The 19,990-nt window shown below is 39.0% G+C and overlaps 1 protein-coding gene across 2 annotated transcripts in view; it reads right to left on the reverse strand.

The window, feature by feature from the left end:
• LOC140728601 (inactive dipeptidyl peptidase 10-like) overlaps nt 1–19,990 on the reverse strand; it is a 1,645,453-nt gene that overhangs the window by 608,613 nt on the left and 1,016,850 nt on the right. The gene's annotated exons all lie outside the window — the stretch shown is intronic.

Genomic DNA, 19,990 nt, shown 5'->3' on the forward strand with positions numbered 1-19,990 from the left:
TACTATTTTGGAAGATCTGCCCTGGGCCCAGCATATAAATGCAATTATAAAGACAGTGCAGTGATGCTTCTGCTTCCTTAGGAGTTTGTGAAGATTCAACATGACATCTAAAACTTTGACCATCTTCTAAAGATATGCAGTGGAGAACATATGACAGCCTGGTATGGAAACACCAGTGTCCTGGAATGGAAAATCCTATGAAGAGTAGTGGATACAGCTGAGTCTAACATGGCTAAAGCCCTCTCCACCACTGAGCATATCAACATGAAACACAGTCATAGGAAAGCACCATACATCATCAAGGACAACCATCACCCAAGGCATGCTCTCTTCTCAATCTTGCAATCAGGAAGAAGGTACAGGAGCCGCAGGACCACACCACCTGGTTCAGGGACAATTGTTACCCCTTAACCATCAGGCTGTTGAACCAGAAAGGAAAACTTCACTTGCCCCATCATTGAACAGTTCCCATAACCCATAGACTCACTTACAAAGACTTTTCATCTTATATTCTTGATATTTATTGCTTATTTATTTATTTATTAATATTATTTCTTTTGTTTTGTATTTGCACAGTTTGTTGTCTTTTACACACTGGTTAAATTGTTGCAGTCTTTCATTGATTTTGTTATGGTTATTATTCTATCGATTTATTGAGTATGTCTACAAGAAAATGAATCTCAGGGTTGTACATGGTGATATATATGCATTTTGAATATAAAATTACTTTGAACTGACACTAGTCAGGCTCAACTTGATGTATTGTCAACTGTTTTGGCCCCATATCTCAGAAAGAATATATTGTCATTGGAGAGAGTTCAGAGGAGGTTCTCGAAGATTAGTCTGGAAATGAAGGGGTTAAAATATGAGGAGCATTTGGCATCTTTGGGCCTGTACTAAAAGAATTTAGAAGAATGTGAGGGAATCTCATTGAAACCTACCAAATGTTGAAAGGACTAGATAAGGTGGATGTGGAGAGGATGTTTCCAATGGTGGAGTTAGTCCACGCTAGAGAGCACAGCCACAAGGTTGAGGGGCAACCCTTTAGAACAGAGATAAAGAGTAATTTTTAGCCAGTGAGTAGTGAATCTGTAAGATGTTCTACCACAGGCTGTGATGGAGGCCAAGTCCGTTTGTATATTTAAAGCAGAAGTTAATAGTTTCCTGATCGGACAGGGCATCAAAGGATTTGGTGAGAAGGCAGGTGTATGGGGTTGAGTGGAATGGCAGAGTAGTCCTGATGGCCTAATTCTGCTCCTTTCCCTTAAGGTGTTGTGATCTATCATAACAGAAAGGCCTGGTACTAGTTCTAGGTACATTACTGACCTTTAGTTTGAAAGTGTTATATACTTCAATTAGATACATATAATCATTTCACTCTTTAAAAAGAACAAAAAAAACCATAAGACACAAAAGCAAAATTAATCTATTTGGCATAATATTCTCCTCCTCTCAATTCTGGCATTTTGCATTCTTGTTTTTTGACAGAGAATGCTGGCATTGAAGAATGGTGGATAGAAACCTACGATGGAAAACAAAATCCATTTTGGAGCAATCAACTTGAAACGTTTGGAAAGTTAAGTATGATCTGATGGGCTCAATCCAGAAGAAATACCTCACACTAAGGTTATGGTTAAGCAACTCAGGAGGGAAAGAGAAGGGAAGTCTCAAACGAAGGGTGGTTGAGTTCTGGATCTCATGCTATTGAAAGGTCATCAGAACAGAGGGACAGAATTGAACAAGACTCAAAGGTCAAAGTAAATTTAGTATCAAAGTAGACATATGTCACCACTATTCTTTTTTTCTCCAGTCCTGCTTTGGAAAAAAAAAATATACAGGTCATGTAAACAATTGAAGTGAACAACAGCAGTCTGAACCAAAATTCAGTCCTCAGATCGGAGCCCTGGAGCCGCTGAGAGAAGGCCCAAAGCCTTCATCATATTAGTGGGCACGAAGCACAGCAGATGGGCCAGTCTTCATAGCCTCAGTGCCATGGAGATGGATAATGAGACGAAGTATCCTTAAAGTAAGACTAGAGGCCAGTTCAGTTGTGTCATTTAAGGTAAAATTGGATAGGTATATGGACAGGAAAGGAGTGGAGGGTTATGGGCTGAGTGCGGGTAGGTGGGACTAGGTGAGATTAAGAGTTCGGCACGGACTAGGAGGGCCGGAATGGCCTGTTTCCGTGCTGTGATTGTTATATGGTTATATGGTTATAAATACGAGTAAATCTGCAGATGTTGAACATCCAGAGGAACACACACAAAATGCTAGAGGAACTCAGCAGGTCAGGCATCATCTATGGGAATGAATAAACGTGACATTCTGCAGATGCTGGAAATCCAAAGCAACACATATAAAATGATGGAGGAACTTGTTTTTCTTCCTCCTCTCCTCCCACCTTCTTATTCAACTACCCCTTCCTTTCCAATTCTGATGAAGGATCTCGGGCTGAAACGTTGAATGTGTACTCTTTTTCATAGCTGCTGCCTGGCCTGCTGAGCTCTTCCAGCATTTTCTGTGCATCTCTAAAGTGAGATAATTGATTATGAGAACCTCTCAATGTAGTTAAGGACACAGAATGATAGTCAAGTCAACTTTTATTGTCATTTTGACCATAACTGCTGGTTATATATATAGTACATAGTAAAAATTATATATTTATATATATAGTACATAGTAAAAATGAGACGTTTTTCAGGACCATGGTGTTACCTGACACAGAACAAAAACTAGTCTGAACTATGTAAAAAAACAATACAGAGAAAGCTACACTAGACTACAGACCTACACAGGACTGCGTAAAGTGCACAAAAACAGTGCAGGCATTACAATAAATAATAAACAGGACAACAGGCAAGGTTGTCAGTCCAGGCTCTGGGTATTGAGGAGTCTGATAGCTTGGGGGAAGAAACTGTTACATAGTCTGGTCATGAGAGCCCGAATGCTTCGGAGCCTTTTCCCAGACGGCAGGAGAGAGAAGAGATTGTATGAGGGGTGCATGGGGTCCTTCATAATGCTGTTTGCTTTGCGGATGCAGCGTGTAGTGTAAATATCCATGATGGCAGGAAGAGAGACCCCGATGATCTTCTCAGCTGACCTCACTATCCACTGCAGGGTCTTGCGATCCGAGATGGTGCAATTTCTGAACCAGGCAGTGATGCAGCTGCTCAGGATGCTCTCAATACAACCTCTGTAGAATGTGATGAGGATGGGGGATGGGAGATGGACTTCCCTTAGACTTTGCAGAAAGTAGAGACACTGCTGGGCTTTCTTTGCTATGGAGCTGGTGTTGAGGGACCAGGTGAGATTCTCCGTCAGGGTGAACACCAAGAAATTTGGTGCTCTTAACGATCTCTACTGAGGAGCCGTCGATGTTCAGCGGGGAGTGGTCGCTCCATGCCCTCCTAAAGTCAACAACCATCTCTTTTGTTTTGTTCACATTAAGAAACAGGTTGTTGGCTCTGCACCAGTCCATTAGCCGCTGCACCTCCTCTCTGTAAGCTGACTCATCATTCTTGCTGATGAGACCAACCACGGTCGTGTCATCGGTGAACTTGATGATGTGGTTGGAGCTGTGTATTGCAACACAGTCGTGGGTCAGCAGAGTGAACAGCAGTGGACTGAGCACACAGGCCTGGGGGACTCCGTGCTCAGTGTGATGGTGTTGGAGATGCTGCTCCTGATCCGGACTGACTGAGGTCTCCCAGTCAGGAAGTCTAGGATCCAGTTGCAGAGGGAGGTGTTCAGGCCCAGTAGGCTCAGCTTTCCAATCAGTTTCTGAGGAATGATTGTGTTGAATGCTGAACTGAAGTCTATGAACAGCATTCGAACGTATGTGTCTTTTTTGTCCAGGTGGGTTAGGCATAGACATGATGGAACAGTTTTAACTGATTGCAAGAGGATGCAGATAAGCGGAATTATGAGGCATGGATCAGTAAAGATCTTATAGAAAGGGATACAGAATTTTGAAAAGCAAAAAAATTATGTTTTTTGATTTTGCAATGAAATTAGAAGTATAAAGTTACAACTCATGCCGAAGAATCTATTTATATGATATACTGTTCAGGGAAGTAAATCTAACGAAGTGAAACTTACCCAGATCAACCAGAAAGTAAATTCATAAATAGGCATTTCCTGAGTGTACACTGTGGAATAGTATTCTGCTTGGTTAACCACTAGCCCTAGGTGCCATGCTGCACAGTTAGACTCCTCATGAAACTCAACAGTGCCACTTCTTACACAGTGCCAACCTTCACAGTTAATGAGCTCTAGAGAGAAGCTGGCAGTACTGGTGAATAGTGAATTAAACTTTTTATTTGATGTCATATTCCCTTTCAACGTAAGTGGTGGCTATTTATCTCACTCTGTCAATGCCAGCTCTCAGAGACTTCCCATCCATATTTCCAGGCAACTCATCCTCTCTCCAACATCAATCAATACCATTCCCTTATCCATTTCCTGACAACTCGTCCTCTCTCCAACATCAATCAATACCATTCCCTTATCCATTTCCTGACAACTCGTCCTCTCTCCAACATCAATCAATCCCATTCCCTTATTCATTTCCCGACAACTCATCCTCTCTCCAACATCAGTCCCATTCCCTCATCCAATCTCTTTCCTACCATCTACCTATACTAGGAATGATTTACAGAAGCCTACTGTCTTACCAACTAGTGTGATAAGAAATCAAAACAGTCAGAGAGATGACATACAAACTCCACAAAGACAGTGGCTGGTCAGAATGAAACTTGGCTCGCTAGATGCTTGAGACAGCATCAGCACTACCTACTGCACCACTGAGCTGCTTGCTTAAAAGGTTGTTGTACTGTACATGTGCACATACAAACAACTAGCCCTTTGATATTTTATTCAATAATTTATTTATTTATTGAAATACAACATGGAATAAGCCCTACTCCCCCCTTTGAACCGTGCCACCCATCAACCCTCAATTTAACTCTAGCTTAATCATGGGACAATTTACAATGACCAATTAATTACCAACTGGTATGTCTTTACATTGTGGAAGGAAACCAGAGCACCTAGAGGAAACCCTGTGCTTTCAGGGAGAATGTACAAACTCCTTACAGACAGTGGCGGGAATTGAACCTGGGTCGCTGGTACAGAAAAGTGCTAAACACTACACTACTATGCTGTTCCAAAGGAGTACTTGTTTGGGAGCGAGTGGACCTTCTTCAAATATTTTGTTAATAATGTTGAAAGTGATTGCTTTGACGCTGGTGGAGTTCATGGGAGTGGGACGGCAGATGGTGACCGAAGTTTGGGGGTGGTCACGAAGAGAAAATGCAACCATTTGGGAGCAGGAAGAGCATTGCACTGTGCAATAGGCCATGGAGCTGATGATCTGTGAGTGAATCCCCCAGTAGCTTATGCCCAGATCACGCTGAAAGGAACAATGTCTTACGCGGGCAGGGAAACAAACATCTTGTAAAGAGTAAACAGTAGTCACGTAATAAACAGGTCAACCAGTAATTATAATTTCAAAACACTATATTCAGTTTCCTCTTTTTTGTTGTTAACTTTGCCATTTTGCAATCTGGAACAGTGGACAAGCAAGAATGAAGGCTTCAACAAAGCAGACAACATGCCAAAACTCTTCATCTCAACCACTTATCAGAATTGCATTTTTGCATATTAACTGTGCAAATCCTAAGGAAGGCATATATTTAAAACATTTTGGAACTATGTACATGCTAACCACAGTGTGCTGTATGCATAAGAAGTAATGGTGAATAGGTTTAACTGTTACATTTCCCTGCACTCAACATGCAGAATAAATCCAGTATCATCCAAATTTAATTAATAGTTTGGGATCTGTGAAAATACGTTTTCAACCAATACATTTCTGAATGGCCTAACGCAGTCAGTAATTAATTTAGAAACAGTGAATTGGAAAATTGAGTTTTTCACATCATTGATAACTGGATGCTTGAAGAGCTTTAATATCCACTACCTGAATGTGTAATCTTTAATTCCTATAAATTGTGAGTTCATTCTTGTGACCAGTGGAGATGTAAATCATAAGTTATTTACTTTGATTTTCCCATGGCATTTTGATTCTCACTTTTTTCTACTTCTCTCATTTTGTCTCTCATGATTAATAAATGCAATGGAAGTACCATGTTAAGGAATTATTTAATCTATATCTGTTTGAATTAAAGCTTTTACAGGATTCTATTTCCCACATTTATTAACTGTAACAAAATCTAGTGCCCTTGAAAGAATAGATGATATGTATCTCACCATCAGCATGTATATCACCATTAGCAGGTACCTCACTATTAGCATGAATCTCACCAGAAGTGTGTACCTCAACATCAGCACATGTGCCACCCTCAGCATGTGTCACACCATCAGCATGTGACACACCATCAGCATGCGTCACACCATCAGCATGTGTCACACCATCAGCATGTGACACACCATCAGCATGCGTCACACCATCAGCATGTGTCACACCATCAGCAAGTGTCCCACCATCAGCATGCGTCTCACCATCAGCAAGTGTCCCACCATCAGCATGTGTCACACCATCAGCATGTGTCACACCATCAGCATGTATCACCCTATCAGCACGTATCTCACCATCAGCACGTAACTGACCATGAGCGTGTATCTCACTATCAGTGGGTATCTCATCAACAGCGGGTATCTCACCATCAGCACGGATCTCACCATCAGCGGGTATCTCACCATCAGCATGTGTCTCACTATCAGCATGTATCTCACTATCTGCATGTATCTGACCATCAACATGACCATCAGCATTACCTACATATTCTGCCCTGAAAGGAACTTGATAGAGTAGGTGATGTCTCTATGTATCTCACCCTGAGAGCTGCATAGTAATCTTTTAAAAAGAAAATTATGGTTTTTCTGTGGTTGGATTCACTCGGTCAGCTACAGGTATTATTAGTTTAGTTTAAATAATTTTGAAGGTTTTAATTATAGTGATAAGCAAATAAGTAATTGATAAACAAATAAGCAAGTAGCTATAGTCTCCCAGATAACTGGTAACCCAATATTTGTTAATGAAGTGACACAAGTAGCACAGAACCTTGGAGTGCATGGTTGCCTGGGCAGCTAAGAGCACAGTATCAACCATCTGAGGTAAGAATAGTAAGAATGACAGTAGCAGAATCTAATGATTTTCTGAAGCAGGATTTCAGGTGATATATTCCAGTTTTAAGAAACCAATGCTGATGGAAGTCATTGGCACATTTGGCGACCAGAGCTGCAAACTGCTTCTATGAATTGCAATACTTGTTTGAATGTTATGGAGCTTGGTTCTGGGATTTGGGCATGATAATAAATTTACCTGGACTTGATTTTCAGGAGGTGGTCATATCTCTTACAGAAAGTGCAGTAGAATTAGTTAGTCATGATGGACAAGAGCATAAAATGACATGTGAGGTGGATAATAAGATGCAAAGAAGAATGTTGTGGGAGCCTTAGCCTTTGTACTTACTCACAGACATTATTTTTCAGCGTGCGTGGATTTTAGAGTTGACACTGAGCAAGCACAACATAACACCATGTCAAGGGAGCAAGTAGAGTCATAGCCTCACAGAAAATTACAGCACAGAAACAGGCCTTTCAGCCCATCTGGTTCATACCAAATCATTAAACTACCTACTCCCGTCGACCTACACCGGGGCCATAGCTATCCATATCCTACCATTCAATCTAGTTGGGGAGTGATTAAGAAAGCAGTAGAAACATTGTCTTCACTGTATCTGAGTTAACAACATCAGTTTCGTCTTGGAGAGGAATTTAGAGTGGAACAAGAAAGAGCCAATTATTGTATTTCTTGGGCAAACCAATGAATTTCTTAGCCAGAGAGTGGTGAATCTGTGGTAATTATTGCCACAGGCAGCTGTGGAGGTCAAGTCATTGGGTATATTTAAGGCAGAGGTTGATAGATTCGTGATTAGTCAGGACGTGAAGGGATACGGGGAGAAGGCAGGAGATTGGGGCTGAGAGGGAAAATGGAATCAGCCATCAGAATTATAATCAGTTTTAATATCACCAGTCCATGTTGTGAAATTTGTTCACCTAGCAGCGGCTGTACAATGCAATACATGACAATACAGAAAAAATAAGTATATCAATTACAGTAAGTATATATATGTATATTAAATAGTTAAATTAAAAATAGGCAAAAACAGAAATATTTGAAACAAAGTCAGGTAGTGTTCATGGGTTCAATGTCCATTTAGGAATCAGATTGCAGAGGGGAAGATTCCTGATGAAATGTTGCCATGGTGAAAGGTGGAGCAAACATGATGGACCAAATGCCCTTTCGCTCACAGGGCTATGAAAGAGATTCTGCTAAAGGAAACTGAGTAACAAGTTTAAAAACCGAATCATAAAAGTGTTTCTAAATTGCTGTTAAAGGCAGGGCTAATTCCCAAAGGGTCAATAAGGTTAAATAAATGAATATGTGGCTAATAGAATGGTATAAGGGGAATGGCTTTCAATTCACAGGGCATGAGCACCTGAACTCAGGAGGACAAAATTATTTCTAGAGATGGCATTCATTTAAATCTAACACCAGTGTTCCACTGAACTGAAGAACAAGGGTGTAGATAAGGCTTTCAAATAAATAATTAGGGAGATTTTAAGTGAGGCTTACATATAGAAAGTTTAACAGCAAGGACAAAGCAATACTGTATAGTAGCAAAATAAATATTCATAACCATCCTCTATCAGGAAGGGGTGGAGCATATAGACACAAAAATATCCCCAATTAGAATCAGAGCAAAGAAAGCCAGCATGGAGACAGAAACGAATGTTCTTATCTAAATTTGTGCAGCATTTGTAATAATGTGTGTGAGTTAATGTAGACATAGCAAAAAAAATGGGAGCAATCAAATAGCTTAAAAATACAACTGGAAAACGGCTAAGCCTAGAAATTATTATTCCAAGATACTTAACATTTAAGAGAGATGAAGTTAAGTCTGGTATGTTTTCAAGGACTGGGATGAAGGCTGTAGAAAAGAAGCTTTTCTAATCCCAGAAAATCAGGTAAAATCAATGTGGGTGGAACTGAATAACAGCAAAGAACCAGAAAATATTTGTGGGATCACACATGGTCCCCAAATAGCAGTGGTAACGTAGAGCATGACGTAAATTATGGAATTTAGGAGTGCATGTAACAAGGTTAAAATAATAATTATGGAGGACTTTAATCAGAATCAGATTTAATATCACCGGCATAAGTCATGAAATTTGAGAACTTTATGGTAGCAGCAAAATGAAACGCATAATAGATAAATATAGAGAAAAAACTGAGTTACATTAAGTATATATATATATTAAACAGTTAAGTTAAAATAATAAACACAAAGTACACTGCAGATGCTGTGGTCAAATCAACACATACAAACAAGGTGGATGCTGCCCGACCTCCTGAGTTCCTCCAGCTTGTATGTACGTGTTAAGTTGAAATAAGCAGTACAAAATACTAGAACTAAAAAAATAGTGAGGTACTCTTCATGGGTTCAGTGTTCATTTAGGAATCAGATGACAGAGAGGAAGATACTGTTCCTGAATTGCTAAGCATGTGCCTTCAGGTTTCTGTACCTCCTTCCTGATGGTAACAGTGTGAAGAGGGCATGTCCTGGATGGTGGGGATCCTTAATGTTGGATGTATGTAGAGGTGTATAAGATGATGAGAGGCATTGAGCGTGTGGATAGTCAGAGTTTTTTCCCAGGGCTGAAATGGTTGCCACAAGAGGGCACAAGTTTAAGGTGCTGGGGAGCAGGTACAGAGGAGATATCAGGGGTAAGTTTTTTTATGCAGAGAGTGGTGAGTGCGTGGAATGGGCTGCCGGTGACAGTGGTGGAGACAGATATGATAGGGTCTTTTAAGAGACTTTTGGATAGCTACATGGAACTTAGAAAAATAGAGGGCTATGGGTAACTCTAGCAATTTCTAAGGTAGGGAAATGTTCAACACAACTTTGTGGGCCCAAGGGCCTGTATTGTGCTGTAGTTTTTCTATGTTTCTCTGTTTCCTAAGGCACTACCCTTTGCAGCCAAAATAATAATAAGACCATAAGACCATAAAATATAGGAGCAGAATTAAGGCCATCCAGCCCATTGAGTCGGCTCCACCATTTCATCATGGCTGATCCAATTTTCCACTCAGTTCCAATCTCCTGCCTTCTCCCTGTATCCATTCATGTCTTGACCAATCACAAATCTATCAATCTCTTCCTTAAATATACTTGGCCTCCACTGCCTGTAGCAAAGAATTCCACAGATTTACCACCTTCTGGTTGAAGAGATTCCTCCTCATCTCCGCTTTAAAAGGATACCCCTCCATTTTGAGACTGTGTCCTCTGGTCTTAGACTTTAGCATCATAGGAAACATCATATCCACTTGAACAAGGCCTCTCACTATTCATTAGTATTCAATGTGGTCACCCCTCGTTCTGAATTCCAGTAAATACAGGACCAGAGCTATCAAATGCTCTTCATAAGACAAGCATTCTTGAATCATTTTCCTGAACCTCCTTTGAAATCGCTCCAGTTTTAGCACATCTTTTCTAAGATAAGGGGCCTGAAACTACTCACAATACTTCAAGTGAGGCGTCACCAGTGCTTTATAAAGTCTCAACATTACATCCTTGCTTTTAGTTTTTAATATGCTTGAAAGGAATTCTAACATTGCATTTGCCTTCCTCATCACAGATTCAACCTGGAAATTAACCAATAGGGAATCCTGCACAAGGTCTCCCAAGTCCCTTTGTGGAAGATGAAATCATGATGTAGAAACATAGAAAACCAACAACACAAGACAGGCCTCTTGGCCCACAATCCTGCGCTGAACATGTACTTATTTTAGAAATTGCCCATAGCCCTCTATTTTTTTTAAGCTCCATGTACCTATCCAGGAGTCTCTTAAAAGACCATATTAGAGTAATTTTTGGGTTTAGCTCATTTACACTTAGCAAATGGCTTCGGCCACCAGTCTTCTATTCCTTGACAATACATTTCCTAAGAGCTGTGAATACTGGAATACCAGTCCAGACGCTGCTGGTGCCTGTGAGATGGATGTAGACCAGAAAGTGTGAGGTTTGCGTGTAGTTTCAAAGACAGCATTATCTATACTTTGCAAATATGGATTGTCCTTCATGTTAAGCACATAAAATACCTAATAAATGTATTGTCGATTCAGTTTGGAACAATGGATTCCTGAATACTAGTCCAGATACTGCTGGTGCCGGTGGGATGGATGTAATCAGAAGGTGTGAAAAGTTTGTATGTAGCTTCAAGAGAAAGCATTGTGTATACTTTGTAAATATGGATTGCCCTTTGTGTTTAGCAAATAAATATCAAGCCACACACTGGGCCAGCAGACCTTTCCACCGAAAGCGTCTCAGTATGATAGGATGCTTTGTTTTGTTGAATAAAGAAGCTGCTTTGTATCTACCAGTAACTCTCTCTCCAGTGATTTCATTCACGCCACAACAACCCTATTATATCTGTCTCCACCACTGTCGCCGGCAGCCCATTCCATGCACTCACCACTCTCTGCTTAAAAAACGTACCCTTGATATCTCCTCTGTATCTACTTCCAAACACCTTAAAGCTGTGCCTTCTCATGTTAGCCATTTCAGTCCTGATGTATACCAGAGATGAATAAAACGCTATTTTAACTATGGTATTGTTGAATGAGAAAAGATTAATGATTTTGTAAGTGAGGTATCTCTCAGAGAAAAAAAATATCATAAAAGAATTTCATATAAGACAAAAAATAACTTAGTCCAATCTGAAATCTGGATGTTAAATCTTAACACTTCAAAGGCAGGAGATGTGAGTTGGCTATGGTAGATTGGGAAAATTATTAAAAAGTATGATAGTAAACAAGCAAATACTATTGCCTAATGAAAAAAATAGTAATATAAAACATAAGCATTGTTAAGGAAAGGGAAAGCAGAATGAGAGAGTTGGCCAGCAAGACACATGAATGATTGTAACATCTTTTACAAATATGCAAACTGGAAAGGATAGGCAATAGCTAAAGTGAAACATGGGTTATGACTGAAGGCTGGAGTCACTTAACTCTTTCGTGAAAAGGCAATTATTCAGTGCATTAAAAATCAAACTTAAAAATATTAGTGAAAACAGTAAAACAAAACTGCCAATAGCAGGTTAATAACAGTCTAACAGAAGGGGGTCATCACTTACCCAGCTATAGGTTGAATCATTATGCCACCAAAGAGCCGAGGGTAATTATGACCTCATTTAGTGCTCTTTGGAGCAATACAATGGTCTTAGTCTATTTCTGAAAGTGCTCCTCTGTTCAGACGAAGAAGTATGCAGAGGATGAGAAACATTGTCCTGAACTGCCAGGATTTTCTGGAGGGTCCTTTCTTCTACCACAGCCTCCAGTATGTCCAGTATAACAAAGCCAGTCTTTCTGATCCATTTATTGAGCCTGTTGGCATCACCCGTGTCAATGCCATTGCTCCAATGCACCACTGCATAAAAGGTTGTACTGGCAACAACAGACTGGTAGAACACGTGAAGAGGAGGCCTACATGCTCCAGAGAACCTCAGTCTCCTCAGGGAGTAGAGGCAATTCTCTCTCTTCTTGCACACAGCCTCTGTGTTGGTACTCCACTCAAGTCCGACTGTCCACCCCGAGTTACTTGTAGGTCCTCATCACATCCACGTCCTCATCATCAATAGTAATGGGGAATAGTGCAGGCATAGTCTTCCTAAAGTCCATCACCCTCTCCTTTGTCTGACTGATGTTGAGCTGCAGGTGGTTCAGCTTGCACCATGTAACGAAGTCCTCCACCAGGGCCTGTATTCATCCTCCCATCCTCCCTTTACACACCCAATTATTGCTGAGTCAGCAGAGATTTTTTTTAGGCACCAGGACATACCATGTTTAATTAGCAGCAAAATTAACTTAAGAAGACACATGATTTAAATATGATGCACTCCACAATGTAGTTACAATCATATTACAAAATAAACAGGAGTATCTACCTTAAGTACAATATACAAACAACATGTAAACATTTACACATCCCCATTACTAAAGAAATTGAATATTCTGCTGTGTATGGCAGGCAGCACCATAAAGCCAGACCTTTTAGGACCCATTAAGGAGAATATACTGGAGGGAGGACATTGAAGTGTGCACATTTAGCACAATGACAGGGCAATGTTTGTGTGCCTGTGTGTGTGAGCGTGTGGCATATGCCTGGCTGTGTAAATGAGCATGGGTATGGGGTGCATTTACCGTGCACTCTGTCACAGAGACCCTTACAGGCTAAGACAGGGAGAATAACAAGTTCATGGTCTTTTTTCCCCTTGCAGTTTCTTAACCCTACCAACAAGGATTTTACATCTTCTGATCCTATGTCACCTTTTACTAAGGATTTGATTTCATTTTCTGACAATAGAACCATGCCACTCCCTCTGCCTACCTGCATGTCCTTTTGTTACAATGTGTCACCTTACATGTTAAACTCTGAACTTTGATTTTCTTTCAGCTATGACTCTGAGATGCCCACAGCATCATATCTGTGCTAAATATGCAAGAAGATCAACTGTATCAATCTATATATTGTGCTTTCAAATATAACACCTTCAGTCCTATATTCATCACTCTTTTTGAGTTAGACACCTTGTTTACTTAAGTCATCCCACTGACTGCAATTTTGCCCTGTTATCTGCCAGTCCTTCCTCAGAGTTTCTCTATACACTGCATCGAGGTGGATTCACACTACCCCATCTTCAGCTCGTTCCCATTCTCCTGCCAAATTAGTTTAAACCCTCCCTTACAGCCCAAGCAAACTTGTCAACAAGGATATTGGAACCATTCAGGTATAGGTGTAACCTGCACTTTTTGATTAAGTCATACCTTCCCAGAAGAGATCCCAATGCACCATGAATCTGAACCCCTTCCTCCTGCACCAATTCTTCACCCACACATTCATCTGCCATATCATCCTATTCTTACCCTCACTTGGGAATGTTACAGGCAGAAATCCAGAGATTACTACCTTGGAGGTCCTGCTTTTCAGCTTTCTACCCATCTCCCTGTATTCTCTCTTCAGGACTTCCTTCCTTTTCCTACCTATGTCATTGATGTGAATATGTACTACAACCTCTGGCTGCTTACTCTCTGCCTTTAGACCCCCATGCACCCAATCTGAGACATCCCTGACCCTGGTACCTGGGAAGCAACATACCATACATATCTCTTACACATCCACAGAATCCTTTAATGATGGTATCCCCTATCACCACTGCACTCCTCTTCTCGTCCCTTCTCTTCTGAGCCATACTCAGTGCCAGAGATCTGGTCACTTCAACATCCCCGAGGTAGGTTTTCTCCCCAAAAGTGTCCAAAGCAGTATTGTAATTATTGAAGGGAACAGCTACAGGAGTACTCTGCACTGCCTGCCTATTCCCTTTATCTCCCCTGACAGACACCTAAATACCTGCTTTCTGCAACTTGAGGGTGACTTCCTCCTTGTAGCACCTATCAACCACCTTTTCATTCTCCTCTATGATCCAATGGTCATCGGGCTACAGCCCCAGTTCCTAAACACAGTCTTTAATGAGCTGTAGCTTGATGCATTTTACACAGATGTAGATATCAGGGAGCCTGAAGGTCACCCAGAATTTCCACGTCTCATGCAGAGAACAAACTGCAACCTCCAGACTCATTCTCAGTACACAAGCTCTGTACTAACAAAAAAAACTTACTAGACACTTTTTTACTTAGAACCTCCACCTGTGCTTGACCAAGCCTGTCCTTGCTGAAGCCTGTTGAGCCAAAACCTGACCACTCTAACAATGGCCTGCTCCAACAATGGCTACTCCGCTTACATCTTACTTCTTTTTATTAGTCTCACACTGATTATAGCCTGCCAAAACGAGCCAGAAGCACTACAGCTCGGAGTCAGCAAGAGACGCTCATGGAGTGAGCACTGTCTTCAGATTCGCTCCATAACCTTTACTTTTTTTAACCTATGATCACCCTTATTTAACTTATTTTTACCTATACCAAAAGATTCTTGCTACTTTTTTGGACTTATCCTTAAGAGTTTATTGTGAATTTTTGAAGAAATGGCTCTTAGATCTAAAGAGCGAGGAACTGGGAAAAATCCTAATGGAAACGGGAAAAAGCAAATTGATCCTAAACGTACGGAATTAACTTATGAATTGTTATTGAAGGTCTTAAATGAAAAATTTGAAGAACAACGACTAATTTTTAAACAAGATATAAAGGCTTTTCAAGATTATATGGATAAGACGGATTCAGTAGTTAACCAGCAGCAAATTCTAATCGCAACTCTGCAAGAAGATGCTCGGAAGCGAGATTTGATAATTGAAAAACTGGAGCAGAACTTACTTTCGGTGATTAAACAAGTGGAAACACTTAAAGCCAAGAGTGCTGACTTTGAGAATCGGTCCAGAAGACAGAACCTACGCATACTTGGTCTCCTGGAAGGTATTGAACAAGGGGACCCCTCGAAGTACTTTGCCCAACTTTTAAAGGATGCGTTCCCTTCCGTATTTCCAGATAGTCTGCCGCTACTCGACCGCGCTCACAGAATTATGCGTCGATCAACAAGTACTTCAGCTAAACCACCGGTTGTAATTGTCCGATTTCATTATGTGCATGTTAAAGAGCAACTTATTCGTGTGGCTCGGCGTGTAGGGATGGTCAAATTTCAAGATCACAATTTCCGTTTGGTAGAAGATTTTAGTCCAGAGGTAATGAAGAAAAGGCTTCTTTTTAAACCTCTGATGTCTGAATGTTATGAGAAAAATCTAAAGCCTGCACTCTTATACCCTGCGAAGCTCAGAATATCGCCTCCGAATGCTCCACGGCAGGTCTTTCTTTCAACATCTGATGCAAGAAGATTTCTGAATGAGAACTTCCCTACTGCTACGGATCCTCATTCCTAATAAATGAGTGATTTTGATCGTGCAAGATGGTTTTTATTTCCAAAAACAGTCTTGTTTTTGGCTATTGGTGTAGGTTTACTTTATATTTTATACTCTAGTTAAAGTTTTTTTTTGACTTATTAATCTTGTTATTTTACTTACATCAACCACTGTACTTTATCTTTGGTTATTATTATTAATCCTTTGAAGGTCAATTTTTTTTTACTAAGATGGCGGTTTCTTCTCTAAAATATTTTTGGGTTTTTTTTTGATTTCGCCATTTTTTTGTCTCTTGTCTTCTTCCTATAATGCACCTCTTATCACAGTTTAAATTTGTTTTGGTGTTTGGGTTTTTAACCCGATTTATAAGTCATTAGTGATTATATTCTTTTTGGGTTTTTTTTAACGATTAATTATATTAAGAAGTTTGGTTTTAGTATAGTGATTATTATTTCTTTAGAGTTTGGGTGGATCTTTTTTTTTATCCTTTATATCCGGAGTTGTCTTCTACTGATATGGGGGTAGAGTTAGTTTCATTTTTCCTTTTTCTCGGCCTATCTGTGGCTGAGATTGTCTTTTTTTTTCTTCTTGGGTGGGGGTGGGAGGTCTTTTTCTAAATCTTATGGTTTTTATTCTAGTTTTTTTTAGTTTTTTCATTTGGGCTGATTTTGAACTACAAAAATGTCTGCTATGTTGTCACTTCTGGGTCCGCCCCTTATTTCTGTTCCTCTTCCGGGTACATGAGTTCATAATTTGGTTAACCCTTTATATACCAAAGGGTTGATTTCAGAAATATGGCTCAGAATATTAATTTTGTCTCTTGGAATACTAATGGTTTAAACCATCCGATTAAACGGAAAAAGATTTTCAAAGTATTCCAAAGACTTAATGCTCACATTATTTTTGTACAAGAAACTCATGTGAGGAAAGAGGACAAATATTGCTTTTTTAGGTTTTGGAGGGATCAACAGTATCATTCAAATTCGAATGCCAAAGTAAACGGAGTTTCAATTTTTATTGACTCCTCTATTGCATTTGTCCAACATGATATCTTTTCAGATCTGAATGGTAGATTTTTGTTAATTACTGGCTTACTTTTCAACAAAAAGGTTGCTATGGTTAATGTTTATGCTCCAAATGTTGATTGTCCCGATTTTTTTAAGTCCTTATTTACTTCCTTACCTAATCTAAATGAATATAAGTTAATAATCTATCTATCTATCTATCTAATGGGTGGTGACTTTAATTGTTGTTTAAATACTTTGATGGACAAATCTTTATCTACTCAGACTTTACCTAATAAGAAGAGGGACGGCTCACGTCTTAATAAGCTGGTAAGGAAGGCGGGCTCTGTCGTGGGCAAAGTACTGGAGAGTTTAACATCGGTAGCTGAGTGAAGGGCGCTGAGTAGGCTACGGTCAATTATGGAAAACTCTGAACATCCTCTACATAGCACCATCCAGAGACAGAGAAGCAGTTTCAGCGACAGGTTACTATCGATGCAATGCTCCTCAGACAGGATGAAGAGGTCAATACTCCCCAATGCCATTAGGCTTTACAATTCAACCGCCAGGACTTAAGAACTTTTTAAAAGCTATTATTAATGCTTTTTGAGATAGTGATTTAGATGCATATCATATTTTTTACTGAGTTAAGTATTGTATGTTATTAGTTTTGCTACAACAAGTGTATGGGACAATTGGAAAAAAAGTTGAATTTCCCCATGGGGATGAATAAAGTATCTATCTATCTATCTATCTATCTATCTATCTATCTATCTATCTATCTATCTATCTATCTATCTAACTCCTTTTTGACTGATAATGGAATTTTTGATAATTGGAGATTTCGGCATTCTAAGGACAAAGAGTTTTCATTTTTCTCACATGTTTATCATTCCTACTCAAGAATTGTTTATTTTTTTATTGACTCTTGTTTTATTCCATCGGTAATTGGTTGTAATTATGATATTATAGCCATCTCTGACCATGCTCCATTAAAACTTTCTATTAAATTTACGGATACAGCTTCTAGTGCTAGACAATGGTGATTTGACTCTACCTTATTGCAAGATCCGGATTTTATTAAATGTATGAAGGAACAGATTGATTTCTTCTTTTCAACTAATTCCACGGATGATATTTCTTGCGGAACACTTTGGGACACTTTTAAAGCATATATACGTGGACAGATTATCTCCTATTCTGTTGGTCTGAGAAAACGCATCAAGATGGAAACTCTTTTATTGGTCGATAAAATTAAAGAGATTGACAAGAAATATTCGATTACTCCTAGTAAGGAGCTTTACAAACAAAGGGTTGAACTTCAAACGGAACATAGTTTATTACTTACATCTTCGATTGAAAATCAATTAATGAAAACCAGATCTGATTTTTATATACATAGTGATAAATCGGGTAAACTGTTAGCTAGTTAATTGAAGAATGCTTTGGTTAAACGTCAAATTACTAAGATCCGTCAGCAGAATGGGGATCTGACAGTTAACCATGATGAGATAAATAAATCATTTCAAGATTTTTATACCTCCCTTTATCATTCCGAATTCCCTAATGATCGTAATACCATGTGTGATTTTCTTGGGAAATTGAATTTTCCAAAATTATCATCAGATGATCTTTCAATATTAGAAACTCCTATTACGGATGCAGAAATTAAAGGGGTTATTTCTTCTATGAATTCTGGGAAAGCACCAGGTCCAGATGGGTATACAGTAGAATTTTAAAAATGTTTTTCCGCTACTCTTTCTCCTTGGTTATGCAGCGTTTTTGAAGAAGCAATTAGACTGGGCAATTTGCCACAATCTTTTTATAGAGCTTCCATTTCTTTAATACTGAAGAAAGATAAAGACCCTACTGACTGTGCATCCTATAGACCAATATCTTTATTGAATGTAGATTCCAAGATCTTTTCCAAGTTACTGGCATCCAGGTTGGAGAAAGTATTACCCCAAATTATTTTGGAAGATCAAACCGGTTTTATTAAAAATTGCTATTCTTTTTTTAATGTTAGGAGATTATTGAATATTGTTTATACTCCTTCACATAGCACTTCAGAATGTGTTATTTCATTAGACACGGAGAAAGCATTTGATAGAGTTGAATGGCCATACTTATTTTATGTGCTTGAGAAGTTTAATTTTAGTCCGACATTCATTTCCTGGATTAAACTGATATATCATACTCCAGTAGCCTCGGTGCTTACTAACAATCAAAGATCTCCCTTTATTCGTTTATTTCGGGGTACTAGACAAGGTTGTCCTCTTAGTCCATTATTATTTGATATTGCTTTAGAACCCTTGGCTATTGCTATCAGAGAATCACAGAACATTTTTGGCATTAAGCGTGGGACAGATATACATAAGTTATCTTTATATGCAGATGATTTATTATTATTTATTTCTGATCCTGAGAAATCCATTCCTGCAGTTTTATCACTGTTGGTTCAATTTAGTGATTTTTCTGGGTATAAATTAAATCTTAATAAGAGTGAATTGTCTCCTTTAAATAGACAGGTTCCAATTTATGGAAATTTACCTTTTAAATTAGTTAATGACTCTCTTATTTATTTAGGGATTAAAATCACAAAAAACTATAAAGACTTATTTAAGGTTAATTTTTTACCCTTAATTGATCAAATTAAATGTTTGTTTACTAAGTGGTCACCATTATCTTTATCTTTGATAGGTTGGATTAATGCCATTAAGATGGTTATTTTACCCAAGTTTTTATATATAGTTCAAGCGGTACCAATTTTTATCCCGAAATCTTTTTTTTCTAATGTTGATTCAGAAATTTCCTCATATATATGGCAGAATAAAAATCCTCGGTTAGGTAAAATATATTTACAGAAGGCAAAGAAGGAAGGTGGATTGGCATTGCCTAATTTTAGATTTTATTATTGGGCAGTTAATATCCGATATTTGATATGTTGGTTAAACGATTGGGATATATCTTTTAGTCCTCATTGGGTGAACTTGGAAATTAATTCTGTACAAGGATTCGCATTGGGTTCTATT

Source organism: Hemitrygon akajei, chromosome 5, assembly GCF_048418815.1.
Source record: "Hemitrygon akajei chromosome 5, sHemAka1.3, whole genome shotgun sequence".
Lineage (NCBI taxonomy): Eukaryota > Metazoa > Chordata > Chondrichthyes > Myliobatiformes > Dasyatidae > Hemitrygon > Hemitrygon akajei.